General features: G+C 33.8%; 1 protein-coding gene across 1 annotated transcript in view; it reads right to left on the bottom strand.

Annotated features, from left to right (window-relative positions):
• Window positions 1-9,819, bottom strand: part of LOC107615280 (pectinesterase-like) — a 17,863-nt gene that overhangs the window by 619 nt on the left and 7,425 nt on the right. The window lies entirely within an intron of this gene.

Below are 9,819 nucleotides of genomic sequence, written 5' to 3'. Positions count from 1 at the left end.
TCTGAGAAATTCAGCAGCAGTGAACCGTGCAGCTTCATTCCTACTAATGAGGCCATGATAACCCTTCCACTTAATCCTTCCTTGAACATTGGCACCAGGTCCAGTATTTGCATACTCAGCGTACCACAAAGTATCAAGGTGCACGGTTCCAGCCCAAGGAAACCACCCTTCTGGGTGAATGGCATCGCTGATCATTGATTCCATGATCAGTGTCTTTGAGTAAGGCTTCCATGGCCTACCCAAGTATGACTTGGTGGTGAACCTCGCAGGGAACAGAGCAGGCTCTGGGACAATCTCACAGTTCTGGAGGACAATTCCGGTGGGCATGTTGGGTTGCGTTGTGCCGTCGGCAGTTACAGTGTTGAATTGTTTATCATCAGGCTTCCTCAGGATGATCTTGCTGTTTTGGATCAAGGCTGGAGATGTGCCAAAGATGAAGTCAATGGTGCCGGAGATTTCGCAGTCTCGGTAGAATTGACGGTTGGTTTGGACGTACAAGGTGTCTTGATTACCAAAGATATGGCATTGGAAGAAAGCTGATTTGTCTCCCTGGTTTCGAAGTGCCACAGCTTGGTGTCCTTTCGGACCAGCGGTGTTTTCGAACCTCATTGCCTTAGCAATGAATCCATCAGCAGTATTGGCTGCATGCATTCAAAAAATACTAGTTATAACATACATGTTTAGTTCACATCATTGTCTTCATCTTAATATACTCAACATAACAAGTGCAAATTAAATTCAAATGTCAGTCTACTCCCCTCCAATATTGAAGGTTCATCATAGTTAGGGGTCAGACAAAAGGCAACATGAAATTAAAAAAAGGTGGCAAAAATGTAAAAGGATCTTACCAAAAGTGGCGGTATGCATTGTTTTCACGCCTTCAACAAAGTTCTTACGACCAGTGACAATAGTCCTTGTAGGGCCATCACCGTACATAAGAATGTTCACAGCATGCTTAGGAATAATAATGTACTCATTATAGAGACCAGCCTTAACGTAAATGACGTATCTACCCTTGAAGCCAGGTGGGTAAGAATCAATAGCTTCCTTGATAGTCCTGAATCGGCCACTTCCATCCTGAGCAACCACCACATGGGCTGGTCCTCGGGTCACCGGTTCAATGGATCCAGGAGAGAATTTAACCTGATCACCACCGGCAGCAGCACCAACTGCAGCACCCGCAACAGCACCAGCAGCGGCACCAGCAGCAATAGCTTTACCTTTTCCCTTGCCCTTGCCCTTACCCTTACCCTTACCCTTGCCCTTTACCTTCGCTAGGAGGTGTCTCTTAGCCAAGTGGACATCGACTTCAGCCAAGAGGTCCCGGTCTGAGGCAGAGAGCCAGGTCGGGAGCCCTTGGTCATCGACATCGGCGGCTAGAAGGCGGCGAGAGCCAGGGTGGACGTCGATCTTCAAGTTGAATTGGCCGAGGATCCTGTCCAAGTCGGCGAGGATATCAAGAGTGAGTCCTGTTGTGGTCATAACTTGGTCTAGGGTCTCTGCGTTAAGCTGTTCCTTGATGACTTTCTCGCCGCTGTCGGTTTCGTTGAAGTTGTCGAGGCAGGTTTGTTGGTAGGAGATGACAGCGCCTAGCCAATTCTTGAAGTCGGCGGACTGGTCATGAATTGTCTGGATATTCTTGCTGTCCACCAACGATGTTGAAAGTTGGAGACTGTCCATGGCTGATTGCAAGAGGTCTTTGCAATCCTCCAGTGCCATCTTGATGCCTGGGTTGCCGTTTCCTTTTTCAACTGTTAGCCTATGGACCCATTCATAAACGAATCAATTCATTCAATTGTTAGAGTAAAAATATATTGAAATAATTCAACAATTGCATTGAGAAATTTATAATACCATAATGTAGGGAGACCAACAAAGTAGTCAGAATTTATCTTATTTATTATTTATTAATTATTATAACAATTGTTAAATATTAAATAAAATAAATTATATCTATTTTTGAGTGATTTTTTTTAATTATCAAATATTTCCGTTTATAATATATATGTATTGTGTGCAATGTAACTGGTACCTGTCACTCATGTTCAAGGCCTTGATGACGCTTTCCGTGGCGGCTTTCACTGCGGCCGCAATGAATTCATTGGGGTCTGTGGTTCCCTTCACTGGGCCCAAGATGTCACGGCAAAGAGTTTGGTTGAGAACGTTTTGGCACATTGTGGCAACGGCTTTATCATGAAGTTCAATGTTGTCAGCACCGGAGTCATCCTTCTTGTTTGCAATAAGCACCGCTCCGATGACCACACCCACCACGAGGATGAGACAGGGTCGAAAACTAAAAATAAGAGAAAGAAAAGAAGTTTTTTCTAAAGTTTGTTTATTACCCTTCCGGGCGGTTGCCCTGAGCTTTGAGACACATTGGCAAAAAATGAGGATTTTATAGATACTTCTTTTCTCATCATGAACGGTGACAATGCATGCAGGTATGTCTCACACTATTTTCAGAATTTAGGGTCTGGAGGTATTGCTGATTTCTTGGAATCTAAGTGCCGGAAATTTACTATAATAAGGCAGATTGGCTTTTCAAGGTTCTAGTAGCGTTCAAAACTAGCTATATTTACATCCTCGGACAACATTATTTCAAGTTAAAGTTGTCCTGTTTTCTGGGAGACCGTTTGTTTTTATTGGTATGATTTTTCTTTACCTTTTTTGGTGGCATTTTTTTAGGGGATTGCATGGTTATTAGAAGATAAACTCACATGTGGATCATTTGATCAATGGTTCATGTTTAAGATAATCCCCACAAATTCGCTGATGAGGACTAATCCCTTTACTTGTATTTGGAAAGACAAAGGAATAAACAAGATGTTAGATTATAGACTATAGATTAAAGATGTTAGATTATTGATTAAAAGTAATGGCTAATATAAATTAAAATGATTAATTTTTAATTTTTTTTTACTAAAAAATTCTTTCTTTGTTTAAAGATCAGGTAACGTAAGTACGGTTGAAAGATATTTACAATTTTTTCTTTTTTCGATATTTTATTTAGTTATTTATCTTTTAAATGCACGGACCAAAAAAGAATTGACCGATAATAATAGAAAAATTAGCAACCATGTTAGAGAAACATAAAATATCAATCACAAAATACATATTGAAATAAAAAATATCAGTTATCACATTTATAATCAAATTTTATAAATAGTGTAATTAAACTCGATTCATATTTATAATAAAAATTTTATAGATAATATAAGCAAATTTGATTTACATTTATATCAAAATATAAATAATTAAAAATATAAAAATATTGGTTACTAATTTTTATAGTTGAATAATCAAAATTTTTTCAGTAGCATAATCAAAAGTTTCATAAAAGCAAACAATAAGCTACCGCTATATTTTTTTTTAACATATCAAATTTTTAAGAAATTTAATTCTAATTAAATTGGATAAGTTTTCATTAAATTAGGGATAATTATATTCAGTTCTTGTTTAAAATAATTAAGTTCATCAATTTATTATAAATTGAGTTTAATTATTAAAGCATTTGAAGTTTAACAGCTAATTTTAATTAATTTCACAAACATATAAGTAAAAGTATAAAATTTGAGGTGAATTAGAATTTAAGGCCCAAATTGAATTGCATATGGTTTGATCAGAAATGAGATAAGTCATTTAATTTATTGTTTAAAACTTACTTAAATGTGTAGTTAATTTTGTTAAAAGATTTAAAAAATATTTAGAAAATAATAAAAAATTAGGCTAAAAGCAATTTAAAATTGGTGCTATCTCTGATGACGTTTATTTATTTCTTTTGTTCCATGACTACTAGAGTGGCTATAGGTATTTGACCACTAGAAACTAACCATGTGGAGCATGGAGTTGCAGCTGACCATGATTTTGACCAAGTGAGGCACGTAAATTTATTAATGGAGCAGGGTAATTACTTTTGAGAGTATTTAATTTACTAGATGAATTAAACTAACGAAAATAAAATAAAAATAGAAAGTAAAATTAATTAGATCATTAATGAACTATTTATATTTAAAAATATGAGATAAAATATATTATTAAATTATTAAATTATTAAATTAAAAAATAAAAAATAAATTAAAATGACGGCCAAAAAATTGTAGTTGTCTAACTGGTGCGTGAAATTTAAAACTCAGCACAATTTAACCGGTAAGTGCACAGTGCACCTTAAATTATAATATCTCAGGTGAGTGAGGGTTAATTCCATGAGGATTGTTGGACTGGGCAAATAGTGGTTATCCTGCAGATCTTAGTCAGGCGAATAAAAAGTTGATTGGTTGCTGTTGAATGCGTATAAAATAAACAAGAAAGCAATAAGAAAATAACGACGAAACAATAGTGAGAAATCAATTAAGCCTTTGGAGATGCTTTATCTTTTTGGATTAACTTTTCTTACTGTCTATTCCAATAATGAATGATTCATTTCCATGTCAAGTTGTAAGTGATTAACGCCACGCTAATGGTCATCTATCTGAACGAGGGTGAAGCTCTAGCAATTCAATCTCTGGTGATCCTACTTAAAATGCTACAGATAAGGTCAAATCTTCCGGATCGGAGAATGAAATTTTATGATTCTAGCTTATACCACAAAGGCTCTAATCGCCCCAAACTCAGCTGAACAAATGTTCCCAACTTCCCATGTCCCCAACGAGTACGTGAATTAGCCGTCTAAGAGATTTATAATCAAGCTTGTAGTTCAATGTTATCCCTCTTGAGACTTGAAGAACACTTGAAGAATAGTGTATGAATGGTGATATAAGGGGCTGAAAACGCAAGTAGTATGTGCAGAATTTTCTCCGTTCTTCCTCTCTCACTTACGGTTCTTATCTCTCTCTTTATGGTAAAATTTTATTGAATTTTTGCTTGGTAATTTTCTTAAATAAAAATTTGAAGTCTAACCTAATTAAATGTTATAAAAGAGGGCTGAAAAAATTAGAGATAAATGGGCTGATAGCAAGAAAGAAGGGGCATGATTTCGAGGAAACACAGTCAGCGTCATAATGACGTGTTTATCTGTAGTTAATCGCGATTAATTACTTGTGGTTAAAAACACAGCAGAGAGGGTGAGAGGCTGAGATAATCTCGGCCCAGAGGCTAAGAGAGTGGGGCCGAATTACTAGGGTAGCAAGCAAGAGGATTCGGGACCTCTAGGAGTCATTTACAGAATATTAGGTAAAAATTCGGTTCGGATAACTTTTACTGGACAGTAAAACAATTAATGACTAATAACTATTCTTAAAGAAGTAAATCATGAAGAGATAGCCAATATAAATCTAGAGACACATTTACTTGAATAGAAATTATTTTTACCACTGGTTCTGAGGTTTTCGGTTACTAGAATTTTTTCTCAGTACACGTACAATCATCACTAAAAGAGCTTTTGCATTGCGGCTCAAAAGTTTCTGATGTGATAACTAAGCCAATGATAAAATAGTATTTAATATTTATTAGTCAAATTTAATTTATAAAAATTAATTACCCTCATAAAACTAAGTTTGACCTCGTAACTCTCTTTTTTTTATTTTTCATTTTTTTTCTAACAAAAAAAAATCTATTTACTAAAAATCCGGTTCTTACATTGATAATTCACTCTATATACTTCTATATGAAACAAATTAAAGTCTTATATATGTTTATGCTTCCTCCTATGCTCTCTCAACCTAGTGGAACATAACATACAAGGAAAGTGCTCTGGTATTTTGAGGAAAGGAAAAAACCCTTTTATTATTTAATATAACTCTTATTAATTGTTATTATTATTGTATTATGCCCATCAAGTATGAAATAGTGGTAAGTCAAATAAATATTTTTGAAAATTTCTTTTTCCCAATCATAATTTACGAATATTGACCCCTAGTCTCTATGTTGGGAACACAACTAATTTATACGCAAAGGAATGCTAGCAGTTTTGACATATAAGAAACTAAAATATATTATTAAATTATTAAATTATTAAATTAAAAAATAAATTAATAATAAAAATGACGGCCAAAAAATTGTAGTTGTCTAACTGGTGCGTGAAATTTAAAACTCAGCACAATTTAACCGGTAAGTGCACCGAGTCATTTAAATTATAATATCTCAGGTGAGTGAGGGTTAATTCCATGAGGATTGTTGGACTGGGCAAATAGTGGTTATCCTGCAGATCTTAGTCAGGCGAATAAAAAGTTGATTGGTTGCTGTTGAATGCGTATAAAATAAACAAGAAAGCAATAAGAAAATAACGACGAAACAATAGTGAGAAATCAATTAAGCCTTTGGAGATGCTTTATCTTTTTGGATTAACTTTTCTTACTGTCTATTCCAATAATGAATGATTCATTTCCATGTCAAGTTGTAAGTGATTAACGCCACGCTAATGGTCATCTATCTGAACGAGGGTGAAGCTCTAGCAATTCAATCTCTGGTGATCCTACTTAAAATGCTACAGATAAGGTCAAATCTTCCGGATCGGAGAATGAAATTTTATGATTCTAGCTTATACCACAAAGGCTCTAATCGCCCCAAACTCAGCTGAACAAATGTTCCCAACTTCCCATGTCCCCAACGAGTACGTGAATTAGCCGTCTAAGAGATTTATAATCAAGCTTGTAGTTCAATGTTATCCCTCTTGAGACTTGAAGAACACTTGAAGAATAGTGTATGAATGGTGATATAAGGGGCTGAAAACGCAAGTAGTATGTGCAGAATTTTCTCCGTTCTTCCTCTCTCACTTACGGTTCTTATCTCTCTCTTTATGGTAAAATTTTATTGAATTTTTGCTTGGTAATTTTCTTAAATAAAAATTTGAAGTCTAACCTAATTAAATGTTATAAAAGAGGGCTGAAAAAATTAGAGATAAATGGGCTGATAGCAAGAAAGAAGGGGCATGATTTCGAGGAAACACAGTCAGCGTCATAATGACGTGTTTATCTGTAGTTAATCGCGATTAATTACTTGTGGTTAAAAACACAGCAGAGAGGGTGAGAGGCTGAGATAATCTCGGCCCAGAGGCTAAGAGAGTGGGGCCGAATTACTAGGGTAGCAAGCAAGAGGATTCGGGACCTCTAGGAGTCATTTACAGAATATTAGGTAAAAATTCGGTTCGGATAACTTTTACTGGACAGTAAAACAATTAATGACTAATAACTATTCTTAAAGAAGTAAATCATGAAGAGATAGCTAATATAAATCTATGACACATTTAGTTGAATAGAAATTACTTTTACCACTAGTTTTGAGATTTTTTGTTATTAGAATTTTTTCGATGCACGTACAATCGTCACTAAAAGCGTTTTTGCGGCTCAAAAATTTTTGGTGTAGTAACTAAGCCAATGGTAAAATAGTATTTAATATTCATTAGTCAAATTTAACTTAAAAGAAATAATTACCCTTATAAAACTAAATTTAACCTCCTAACTCTATTTTTCTTTTTATTTTTCGTTTTTTTCCAACAAAAAAAATTTATTTACCAAAAATCTGGTTCTTACAACTTAAACACAATTGACCCACCTAATTACATCTAAAATAAACACTTGTCTCCTCTCTCCAATCATCTGCCTCCAATCACCACTGAATGTATATACACCACATGCATGCACTCACTTCACCACCCTTTCCGTTCACTCTCTTCCATCACTCATTCACTCCCACACACTTATACTCACTAAGACTCATTCTTAGAGAAAGGAAGAAAGAAGAGAAGAGAGGGACAGAAAGATCAGAAGAAAGAACAAAAGATGAAGGAATAATGTCATTGTTGTTGCATGTTGTTGCCGCCGCAGTAGCTCACTGCTTTTGTTTCCGGAGACGCCACCGAAACTGTCACTTACTCTTTAAGCACATTAGCATCTTTGATATCATCAAACCAAATAGTGTGTGCTTGTTTTTGTTCATAATTGTAATATTATTGTCATATTGTTGATGATCAAGCAAGTTGTATGAAGCTTGATTATGGTTAATTATGCTTGGTTATTAGTTTGCATGTTGATGTGGATTGTCTCTAAACCAGAGTTACATGGTGCTGAAATTTGTGTAATTAAGGTTAAATTTAGGAGGTTGGTTTGAGTAATTGGCTTGTAAATAGAGAAATAAAGTTAGGGACGTTAGAAACAATAGACTAAACTGGAGAAATAATTTGTGTATTACTAAGTGTATTCAAGTTGTCTGAAATAATACAATATAAAAGGATATTTATAGGTACTAAGAGAATCGTAATAATAAAAATGTAATCTCCTATAATAAATATTCAGATATACTAAATAATACTAATTGATCCTAATTTATCCTAATTATATTCTAACATCCCCCCTCAAATTCAAGTGACAACTTGAGTTTGAAACTTATTTAAAACGACGAAATAAAGAGAAAAAAACTGTATAAACTGATAAAACAGGTGTAGACGGAACTGTCAGAAGGGAGCGCAGATGGAACTGCCGCTTGTCTGAAGGAAGCGCAGACGGAACTGCCGCTTGTCTGAAGGAAGTGCAGATGAAACTGCCGCTGTCTGAAAGAAGCGCAGACGAAACTGCCGGAAAAGAGCGCAGATAGAACTGCGGCTTGTCTGAAGGAAGCACAGATGGAACTGCCACAAAAACATAGATGGAACTGCCACAAGAAAATACAAACGAAACGCAGATGGAACTGCCACAAGAGAACGCAGACGGAACTGACGAAAGAGAGCGAAAACTATACGATTTCTTCATGAGAATAGGTCAGCAGCGGATGATAATGGTGTTTGATCATTCGACTCGAAAAAATACAAGACAGAGAGAACAGGCTAGTCGGTGAGGTGAAAAAAGTATCAAAGGAGTGACAAAAGTTAAGGAAAAAATGGCATATATAGAAAAAAAAGTACAAAAACTATGGTGATTTCACCGCAAGGAAAACAACATATCATCTTCAAGGAAGATACCAAGTGTTTCTGAAAAAAAAAACCTAAGCTCTTGATAATTAGAAACAATATGCTAAACTGGAGAAATGATTTGTGTATTACTAAGTGTATTCAAGTTGTTTGGAATGATACAATATAAAAAGGTATTTATAGGTACTAAGAGAATCGTAATAATAAAGATGTAATCTCCTATAATAAATATTAAGATATACTAAATAATACTAATTAATTCTAATTGATCCTAATTATATTCTAACAAGGGATATTAGCTTATTTCTTGAAAAAGATAATTTTTTGTAGGGTATTCTTAGGTTTAGCTTTATACATTACTCTATCCTTAATTAAAACATAAAAATAAAGTAACAAGGGAAGTTCTATGGTGGCATGGGAAGTGGTGGCTAAGAATGGCCAAGAGTTAATTAGCCTATAAGAAGAGGATAGGTGAAATAATTATATAAAATTTAATTTTTTTTATTATAAGTACTTTTATTTTGTTTTTATAAAAATAATTATCATTTTTAAATTTTAATACTTTATTAATTAGTTTATATTTATTGTATTATTATATTATTATAGGTAAAAACTCACATACAATTGTTTTCATGTGAAGTTGATATTTAAGAACCGTTAGATGATTTGACAAGTTTGACTAAATATCATCTAAAATTTTTTAACTATTAACTTCATATGAAGACAACTGCATGTGAGTCTTTATCTATTATTATATACTACAAGTATTTATTAAAAAAATAATATTAATAGATATCATATAATCATAAAAAGAAAAAATAAATTGTGATTAATAATTTTTTTTATTTATCTTTTTAATTTTATATATATTTAATAAAATTTATAGTTAAATAAAATATAATTGTTTTAAAAATGAGTGACTTTAAAATTAAAATAAATTGAATATAAATAAAATAAAAGAATTATTATATATATATATT

Source organism: Arachis ipaensis, chromosome B09 (genome assembly GCF_000816755.2).
Source record: "Arachis ipaensis cultivar K30076 chromosome B09, Araip1.1, whole genome shotgun sequence".
NCBI classification, from domain to species: domain Eukaryota; kingdom Viridiplantae; phylum Streptophyta; class Magnoliopsida; order Fabales; family Fabaceae; genus Arachis; species Arachis ipaensis.
The sequence above is the reverse complement of the archived record's forward strand: the minus strand, read 5'-3'. Positions and strand labels throughout refer to the sequence as shown.